The sequence below is a fragment of the Arachis hypogaea genome, chromosome 12 (assembly GCF_003086295.3).
Source record: "Arachis hypogaea cultivar Tifrunner chromosome 12, arahy.Tifrunner.gnm2.J5K5, whole genome shotgun sequence".
In the NCBI taxonomy this organism is placed as follows: Eukaryota; Viridiplantae; Streptophyta; class Magnoliopsida; order Fabales; family Fabaceae; genus Arachis; species Arachis hypogaea.
Genome location: NC_092047.1, coordinates 28,409,586 through 28,420,132, shown reverse-complemented (window position 1 = coordinate 28,420,132; position 10,547 = coordinate 28,409,586). Strand labels below are relative to the sequence as shown.

The following is a 10,547-nucleotide window of genomic DNA, read 5'->3' as shown; positions in this document are numbered from 1 at the left end:
GCCCACTTGCGCTTCCAAATTCCTAATGGAAGACCTTGTTTCATTCATGAAACTCACAGTGGCCTTAGATAGATCAGAGACTAGATTTGCTAAATTAGAAGCATTTTGTTCAGAGTTCTCTGTCTGTTGCTGAGTGGATGATGGAAAAGGTTTATTATTAAACCTGTTTCTTCCACCATTATTAAAGCCTTGTTGAGGCTTTTGATCCTTCCATGAGAAATTGGGGTGATTTCTCCATGATGAGTTATAGGTGTTTCCATAAGGTTAACCTAAGTAATTTACCTCTGCCATTGCAGGGTTCTCAGGATCATAAGCTTCTTCTTCATAAGAAGCCTCTTGAGTACTGTTGGATGCAGCTTGCATTCCATGCAGACTCTGAGAGATCATATTGACTTGCTGAGTCAATATTTTATTCTGAGCCAATATGGCATTCAGAGTATCAACTTCAAGAAGTCCCTTCTTCATAGGCGTCCCATTATTCACAGGATTCCTTTCAGAAGTGTACATGAACTGGTTATTAGCAACCATGTCAATGAGTTCTTGAGCTTCTGCAGGCATTTTCTTTAGGTGAATGGATCCACCTGCAGAAGTGTCCAGTGACATCTTTGATAGCTCAGATAAACCATCATAGAATATATCCAGGATGGTCCATTCTGAAAGCATGTCAGAAGGACACTTTTTGGTCAACTGTTTGTATCTTTCCCAAGCTTCATAGAGGGATTCACCTTCTTTCTGTCTGAAGGTTTGAACATCAGCTCTAAGCTTGCTCAGCTTTTGAGGAGGAAAGTACTTGGCTAAGAAAGCCGTGACCAGCTTATCCCAAGAGTTCAGGCTGTCTTTGGGTTGAAAATCCAACCATAATCTAGCTCTGTCTCTTACAGCAAAAGGGAAAAGCATGAGCCTGTAGACTTCAGAATCTATTCCATTAGTCTTAACAGTATCACATATCTGCAAGAATTCAGTTAAGAACTAAAAAGGATCTTCAGATGGAAGTCCATGAAACTTGCAGTTCTGCTGCATCAGAGAAACTAATTGAGGTTTCAGCTCAAAGTTGTTTGCTCCAATGGCAGGAATGGAGATGCTTCTTCCATGTAAATTGGAATTAGGTGCAGTAAAGTCACCAAGCATCTTCCTTACATTATTATTATTTTCGGCTGCCATCTCCTCTTCCTGTTCGAAAATTTCTGAAAGGTTATCTCTGGATTGTTGTATTTTAGCTTCTCTTAATTTTCTCTTCAGAGTCCTTTCAGGTTCTGGATCTGCTTCCACAAGAATGTTCTTATCCTTGCTCCCTCTCATATGACAAAGAAGAGGGCACAGAAAAATAATAATAATAATAGAGATCCTTTATACCACAGTATAGGGATCCCTGTGTGAGTAGAAGAAGAGGGGGAGACAAAGAATGTAATATAATGGAAGAAACACAACTGTGAGGATGGCAGAGATGTGAGATGAGATGTTAGGATATGAATGAATAAATAGAATAAGATGGGGGAGGGATAATTTTCGAAAATTATTTTGAAAAAGAGTTAGTGATTTTCGAAAATGGTTTTTGAAAATTGTTAGTATTTTTTCGAAAATTTTTTTTTTAAAATTAAAAATAAAAATAAGAATAATTAGTTAATTAAAAAGAAATTTTTGAAAAAAAGGAAAGATATCTTCGAAAATTAGAGAGAGAGAGTTAGTTAGGTAGTTTTGAAAAAGTTAAGAAACAAACAAAAAGTTAGTTAGTTAGTTGAAACAAATTTTGAAAAGATAAGAAGTTAGGAAGTTAGAAAAGATATTTTGAAAAGATATTTTTTGAAAAAGATAAGATAAGAAGATATTTTTGAAAAGATATGATTGAAATTAGTTTTGAAAAAGATTTGATTTTTAAAATCACAATTAATGACTTGATTCATAAGAAATCACAAGATATGATTCTAGAACTTAAAGTTTGAATCTTTCTTAATAAGCAAGTAACAAACTTCAAATTTTTGAATCAAAACATTAATTGTTTATGTTATTTTCAAAAATTTGGTATAAAAATAAGAAAAAGATTTTTGAAAAATATTTTTTGAATTTTCGAAAATAACTAAGAATTTTGAAAAAGATTTGATTTTTGAAAAAGATTTTGAAAAAGATAAGATTTTCAAATTGAAAATTTGATTTGACTCATAAGAAACAACTTGATTTTAAAAATTTTTGAAAAAGTCAACTCAAATTTTCGAATTTGATGAGAGAAAAAGGGAAAGATATTTTTTTATTTTTGAATTTTTATGATGCAAGGGAAAAACAAGAAAAATGATGCAATGCATGAAATTTTTAGATCAAAACAATGAATGCATGCATGAATGATATGAGTGCCAAGATGAACACCAAGAACACTTTGAATGTCAAGATGAACATCAAGAACATATTTTTGAAAAATTTTTGATGCAAAGAAAACATGTAAGACACCAAACTTAGAATTCTTTAATGCTTAGGCACTAAGAATTCAAGAGTGCATATGATAAACATGAAAAGACACAAAACAAAAAATCATCAAGATCAAACAAGAAGACTTACCAAGAACAACTTGAAGATCATGAAGAACACTATGAATGCATGAAATTTTCGAAAAATGCAAGATGCATACGCAAGTGACACCAAACTTATGATATGACTCAAGACTCAAACAAGAAATACAAAAATATTTTTGATTTTTATGATTTTCTAATTTTTTTGGATTTTTATTTTATATTTTTCGAAAAATTCTTTTGAAAAAGAAAATAAGGATTCCAAAATTTTTAATATGAATTCCAGGAATCTTGCCATGTTAGTCTTAAAGCTCCAATCAAAGGGTCAGGCATGGCTTAATAGCCAGCCAAGCTTTAATCAAAATATGAGTGTAATTCAGACATGACAAGCCTAACATGCTCTATCCAAAAGAATTAGACATGGCTTTACAGCCAGCCATGCTTCACATGCTTCATGAAACACTGGAATTCATTCTTAAAAATTCTGAATAAAAAAAAATTTTTTGAAAACATTTTTATTTTTTTTCGAAAACAGATGAGAAAATTTTAGAAATATTTTTGAAAAATTTTTGAAAATAAAATAAAAAGAAAATTACCTAATCTGAGCAACAAGATGAACCGTTAGTTGTCCAAACTCGAACAATCCCCGGCAACGGCGCCAAAAACTTGGTGCACGAAATTGTGATGTCCAGGCTCGAACAATCCCTGGCAACGTGAGCAACTTGGTACGCATAATCGTGATTACACTTTAATGATGTAAAATTCATGGCTCTTTCTTTCCCTGGCAATGGCACCAAGAACATGGTGCCAATACCATGGTTCACAACTTCGATACAACTAACCAGCAAGTGCACTGGGTCGTCCAAGTAATACCTTACGTGAGTAAGGGTCGAATCCCACGGAGATTGTTGGTATGAAGCAAGCTATGGTCACCTTGCAAATCTCAGTTAGGCAGAGATAAATTGATAATGGTGTTTTCGAATAATAATTAATAGAATAGGGATAGAGATGCTTATGTAATTCATTGGTAGGAATTTCAGATAAGCGAATAGAGATGCTTTCGTTCCTCTGAACCTCTGCTTTCCTGCTATCTTCATCCAATCAGTCTTACTCCTTTCCACGGCTGGCTTTATGCAAGGGCATCACCGTTGTCAGTGGCTACATCCCCTCCTCTCAGTGAATAATATGCTCACGCACCCTGTCACGGCACGGCTATTCATCTGTCGATTCCCGATCATGCTGGAATAGGATTCACCCTCCTTTTGCGTCTGTCACTAACGCCCAGCACTCGCGAGTTTGAAGCTCGTCACAGTCATTCAATCATTGAATCCTACTCGGAATACCACAGACAAGGTTTAGACTTTCCGGATTCTCTTGAATGCCGCCATCATTCTAGCTTATGCCACGAAGATTCTGGTTAGGAGATCTAAGAGATATTCATTCTAGCTTATTTCATGTAGAACGTAAGTGTTTGTCAGGCACGTGTTCATAGGGGAGAATGGTGATGAGCGTCACACATAATCATCACCTTCATCACGTTCTTGGGTGCGAATGGATATCTTAGAAGCGAAATAAGATGAATTGAATAGAAAACAGTAGTACTTTGCATTAATCTTTGAGGAACAGCAGAGCTCCACACCTTAATCTATGGAGTGTAGAAACTCTACCGTTGAAAATACATAAGTGAAAGTCCAGGCATGGCCGAATGGCCAGCCCTCAAATGTGATCTAAGATAGCATACAACTGATCAAAGATGCCTAATACAATAGTAAAAGGTCCTATTTATAATAAACTAGCTACTAGGGTTTACATGAGTAAGTATTTGATGCATAAATCCACTTCCTGGGCCCACTTGGTGTGTGTTTGGGCTGAGCCTGAATGTTGCATGTGTAGAGGTCCTTCTTGGAGTTGAACGCCAGCTTTTGTGCCAGTTTGGGCGTTCAACTCTGGTTTTGGCTCCTTTTCTGGCGCTGGACGCCAGATTTGGGTAGAAAGCTGGCGTTGGACGCCAGTTTACGTCATCTATTCTTAGCCAAAGTATGAACTATTATATATTGCTGGAAAGCCCTGGATGTCTACTTTCCAACGCAATTGAAAGCGCGCCATTTCGAGTTCTGTAGCTCCAGAAAATCCACTTTGAGTGCAAGGAGGTCAGAATCCAACAGCATCAGCAGTCCTTCTTCAACCTCTGAATCTGATTTTTGCTCAAGTCCCTCAATTTTAGCCAGAAAATACCTGAAATCACAGAAAAACACACAAACTCATAGTAAAGTCTAGAAATGTGAATTTAACATAAAAACTAATGAAAACATCCCTAAAAGTAACTAGATCCTACTAAAAACATACTAAAAACAATGTCAAAAAGCGTATAAATTATCCGCTCATCATAATCCAAGGCATTGTGGGAGTAGCATCCTTACCCCAAATGTCGATGCAAATAACTTTGAATTGAAGCCCCAACTCATCACCTTGGTGCAGAACAACTGTTCCTATGGAGGAGGCCCCTTGGAAGATCCAAACCAGCACCTATCCACCTTCCTGAGGATATGTAACACAGTGAAGACCAATGGTGTGCATCCTGACAGTTACAAATTGCTGCTATTTCCATTTTCCCTCAAAGACAAAGCCACTCAATGGTTGGAGTCATTTCCAAGAGATAGCATCAACAATTGGGAAGATCTAGTGAGCAAATTCCTTGCTAAATTTTACCCGCCTCAGAGGATTATTAGATTGAAGACCGAAGTACAAACATTCACACAGATGGATGCTGAACCTCTCTATGAGACATGGGAGAGATACAAGGCTCTAATCAGGAAGTGCCCTCCTGAGATGTTTAATGAATGGGATAAACTCCAAAATTTCTATGAAGGACTGACAATGAAAGCTCAAGAGGCACTTGACTATTCCGCAGGAGGCTCGATGCAACTCATGAAGACAGCTGAAGAAGCTCAGAACCTCATTGATATGGTGGCAAACAATCAATACTTCTTTGCTCATCAAAGACAACGCCAACCATCACTAAGGAAAGGAGTGTTAGAAATGGAAGGGGTGGACACCATCCTAGCTCAAAACAAGATAATGCAGCAGCAGATTCAAGAACAATTTGAGCAGATGACTAAAAAGATTGATAGTTTGCAAGTTGTAGCAGTGAATACAAGTCAATCATCAACCACATGGGGACAAAATGAAGAAAACCAAGAAAATCAGCAGCAGGAACAACCTCAATATGTGCACAACCAAGGCTCAGGCCAAAATGAGGTTTATGGTGACACCTACAATCCATCCTGGAAGAACCATCCAAATCTCAGATGGGGAGATAACCACACTTAAAACCAACAACCATGGCAAAGAAATTCAAACCAAAACAACTCAAGAAACAACCAGAACAACAACCAGCAAAACATAACCCACAATCCATATAGAAAACCCCAAAATAACCATCATCCACCTTCCACATCCACATTCCACCCACAAAATAATCCCACAAATAGTTCAAACAACTTCCAGCAACAACCATCTCATTTTACACAACCACAACCAGACTCCCAAAGAATCTCTAGTCTAGAGATAATGATGGAGAAACTCATGAAAAATCAAGAGATGGCAAGACAAGATCAAGAAGCTTCAATCAGAAGTCTTGAGAGGCATATGGAGCAAATGGCTAAACAAATTGTAGAGATGGGTGAGAAGCAATCAAATGCATCCCCTAGTGCCACTCAAGACCACCCAAGGGACAAAAGAAAAGCTACAAAATGGGAGGAGTGCAAGGCAATCACAGTGGGAAGTGAGAAGACTGGAGGGAAAGAAGTCATCAATCAGGAAGAAGACAACAGAGAAGTTCCACAAGAAGAGACAGAAGAGAGAAGAGAAAAGGATAGAAAGACCAAGAATGCAAAAAGCTCAAAGAAAGATAAGAACATCCTTAAGCCACAGCTACAAGAGAAGAAGGAAGGGGTGAAGCCATATATATCCCCAAACTTCCATACCCTCAGAGGTTCAAAAAAGAGAATGAGGATAAGCAATACTCAAAGTTCCTGGACATATTTAAGACACTCAGCATCAATATTCCTTTCTTAGAAGCACTTGAACAGATGCCATTGTATGCCAAATTTATGAAGGAAGTGCTGACAAGGAAAAAGTCCCTAAAAGAAGGACAAATTGTTGAGATGACAATGGAATGTAGTGCTATTCTCCAAAGAGAGTTGCCAGAGAAGAAAGATGACCCTGGGAGTTTTTATATACCTTGCACCATAGGAAACATAACAATTGAGAAGTCATTCTGTGATCTTGGTGCAAGCATAAATTTGATGCCTTTGTCTCTAATGAGGAAACTCCAAATTGTCGAGCTGAAATCCATAGGGGTGAGCACGGGTAGCGGGTACCCGATTACCCACCCGAACTCAAACCAAACCAATCAAATTGGTTCTGGAACCGACGGGTAATCGGGTCCAACCCGAACCAAACCAATGACATTTGCTGATGATTGGTTCGGGTATCGGTTTTGGGGGGCGGAACCCGAACCAACCCGTATACCCGATCATAATTAATTAAATAATATATATATATGACTTTTTATGTGTTTTCTAACTCATAACCCTAATCCTATCTCACTAATGTTTAGATTTTAATGTGTTTTGGTTTTAGCTTCTTTCAAAGATTATTCACTAGACTTTTGTATTTAACTTCTAATATTTCTATTGCACTTTTATATTTTCATTAGACAGGATTATTTACTATTAATATGTTTGGATTTTGATGAGTTTAGTTTTTAATATATTTGGTATTTAATATGTTTGCATTATTTCTGTTAATGTTACATGTTTATTGTATTTCTTGAATTTTTAAGATAAAAATTTTTCAATTTGGCTTTTTTTTATGAGTTTCAAAGTCATCGGGTATCCGCTACCCGAACCGAACCAATCCGCTCTTAATCGGTTTGGTTTGGTTCGGGTACAAGCACAAAAAAATGCAAATCCGAACCAAACCAAACCAATTACTTTTTGATCGGTTCGGTTCTAATTTTACCTTGAACCCGAACCAAACCGACCCGTGCTCACCCCTAGAAATCCACACGAATACTTCTTCAAATGGCTGATAAATCCATTCAGCAAGCACTTGGAGTTGTAGAGAATGTGCTGGTAAAAGTGGGAAAATCTCTTCTCCCAACTGATTTTGTCATTCTGGATATGGAGGAGGACCCTAACACTCCCATCATCCTAGGGAGGCCTTTTCTTGCTACGGGCAGAGCATTGATAGATGTTGAAAAAGGGAAATTGTTGCTGAGAGTGCATGATGAGCACCTAGCATTCCATGTTTTTAAAACCCCACATGAGCCCACTCAAGAAAAAGATTGTATGAAGGATAAGGCCAAGGATCAAAGCTTAAAGGAGGCATTCAATGAGTTAACTCCAAGACTTCTACATCCATGCTTGAAAGAAGTAGAGATGGTGCAACAGACCAAAGAAATCAAGGAGGAACTAGATCCAAAACCCCCAGATGAGAACCTCAACATTCCAGATAAAGAACCACCAAGGCATGAATCATCTCCTAAGAAAGAAGAGAAGAAGAAGAGGCCAAAAGGGTGGAAAAACAAGAAAATCCCCACTGAAGGATTTTCACCAGGGGATAAAGTAGTGTTAAACACCCAACCAATGAAGGTGTCCCCACAATCATCTGAATGCTATACTGTGAACCGGATCCTTTCACTTGAACACCTAGAGATCATCAAAGAGGAGACCGGAAGAAAGTTCACAGTAAGAGGAGAAAAGCTGAGGCACTACGATTTTCAACCTCCATGATCAAAGAACAAGATGTCAAGCTAGTGACATTAAAAGAGCGCTTGTTGGGAGGCAACCCAACCTGAGGTAGTTTTCTTTTCATAGCTTTTTCAATAAAAATGTTGAATAATTAAGTATGTATTGCAAGGAGCTAAGTTTGGTGTTGCACACCAAAACAATTTAAGGGAGAATGAAGGATTCTAAGTTTGGTGTTCCACCAAAATCTCATTTAAAAGCATACTCTCACCTCCTGCATAATGCTTGCTCCAAGCAATCAAACAAATTATTCAACCATTTAATTGATTTTTAGTTTTGGTTCCATAACCTTTAGCAAGGCCAAAAGAATTCATAAGTGGACAACCTGTTGCATTAGAGACAGTGGCAAGGAATTAAGTTTGGTGTTCCCACACCAAATTAAATCCAAAAGCCACACTCAATTCATGCATACTAACCAGTCACCTAAGGGCTTGAGAAGCAAGCAACTTTTGAGAATTGTGTAGGGAACTAACCACCATTTGAAGACATTATGCATCATAACTTAAAAGGGGCACAACAAAAGGAAGGACAAAAGAACTGCAAACCAATAGGTTGTATCTATACTTAACTCTTGCTGTTGAGAAATGCTTTGATTTATGTCTTGCTAAAGTGTTCACCTAGTACAAGTAGAATCATTTTTTTTGCAATAAATAAGCTAGTCTAAGTGTGTGCTTGTGTGTTTACTTTCACTTAACTAAATGCATGCTTTGTCCCCTGCATCTTTAATTCAATAAAAGAAATGTTTGAATGTGAAGTAAGATAGTTCTCTGTTAGATAGAAGTACAATAAAAGTAAGTGGTGGTATGTATGTGTGATTGTATAATAGCTCACTTTTAGTGAATAAGAGAACTAGGATGTCTCCTTCTAAGTAGAAATTGGCCTACTGTCTATGAATCTCAATCAAATAAAAGTCCTTGGTTAAAAAGAAAAACAAAAAAAAAAGAGAGAAAAGAAATAGCCAAAGAGTGGCAACAGAACAAAAGAAAATAAAAAGAAACAAAGCTAGACACCAATAGCTTGAACCTTAGAATATATGCCTGTGGTGTCTTTGTACTAGGATCTGCTTGGATTATTAAGTTCTTTGGAGTGCATCAACACTCGGTGACTTGGGTTAACTAACCCGGGATCATCAGCTGAAAGTCCACTATCAAGAGCAACCTAACTACAAGGCATTTAGTAACCCAAAGAGGTGCTGGGCATCAATGTTTTAAGAAGGAATGTGAGCCAAGTGTCTATAGTGAATAATGTGTCAAGTATAGAGAAATAAATGAACTTGTTACACATGACACTAAACTAAAGCTTATAGAAAAAAAATAATAGTCAAGGACAAAGGAATAATGAGAGGTCATAGCAGTGTGTTGCTTGATGCTTGAAGGAGACTTTCTAGGCCTAAAAGTCAATAAGAAGTGAGTGTTTACATATCCACATAAAACCTCATGAACTACCAATAATACTCTGCTAGCATGAACATCCTCTTCCATTTCATTCTTTCTTCTCATTAATTCTTTTCTTGCTTGGGGACAAACAAGCTTTAAGTTTGGTGTTGTGATGACAAGTCATCTTAACCTATTTTCACTAGTCTTTTTCTTTTATTTTCAATTGATTTTATGCACTTTCTTAAGCCATAAGCAAGCCAATTGCGTAGATTTCCATGTTTCCTTTGATTCAATCAACCATGGATGAATTAATGCACTTTCATGAGATTTTGTGCTATAATTGTCATATATTATGTAAGAAACACAATCTCATGATTTGGGACATAGCTTTGATTATTTTGATTGATTGATGATAGGTGAAAAGAGTTTTGAAGAAGGTTGAAGAAAGAAGGAATGGCTAGGAGCAAGAGAGAACAAAAAGCTTGAGCCAAAGTTTGCCTCAAACTTTAGCTCAAACTTTTTGGAAGAATTGAAAACACCCCAGAGGAAAAAAAGCTTGAGCCAAAGTTTGTCTCAAACTTTAGCTCAAACTTTTGGAAGAGTTAAAAACACCCTGGAGAAAAAAGCTTGAGCCAACGTTTGCCTCAAACTTTTTGGCAAACGTTGGCATCACAAAACCAACACCCTGGAGGAGAAAAGCTTGTGCCAACGTTTGCCTCAAGCTTTTTGGCAAACGTTGGCGCCACACTTGCACACCCTGGAGGAGAAAAGCTTGCGCCAACGTTTGCCTCAAGCTTTTTGGCAAACGTTGGCGCCACACATATACACGAGGGGATCAACGTTTGGCCAAAAGTTTGACC

General features: G+C 37.4%; 1 non-coding gene across 1 annotated transcript; it reads left to right on the top strand.

Moving 5' to 3' along the window:
• Nucleotides 1–657: 657 nt before the first annotated feature.
• LOC112730919 (small nucleolar RNA R71) lies at nt 658–765 on the top strand. Its single transcript, XR_003166720.1, has one exon. It is a non-coding gene; the product is annotated as a small nucleolar RNA R71 (small nucleolar RNA).
• The last annotated feature ends 9,782 nt before the right edge of the window (nt 766–10,547 follow it).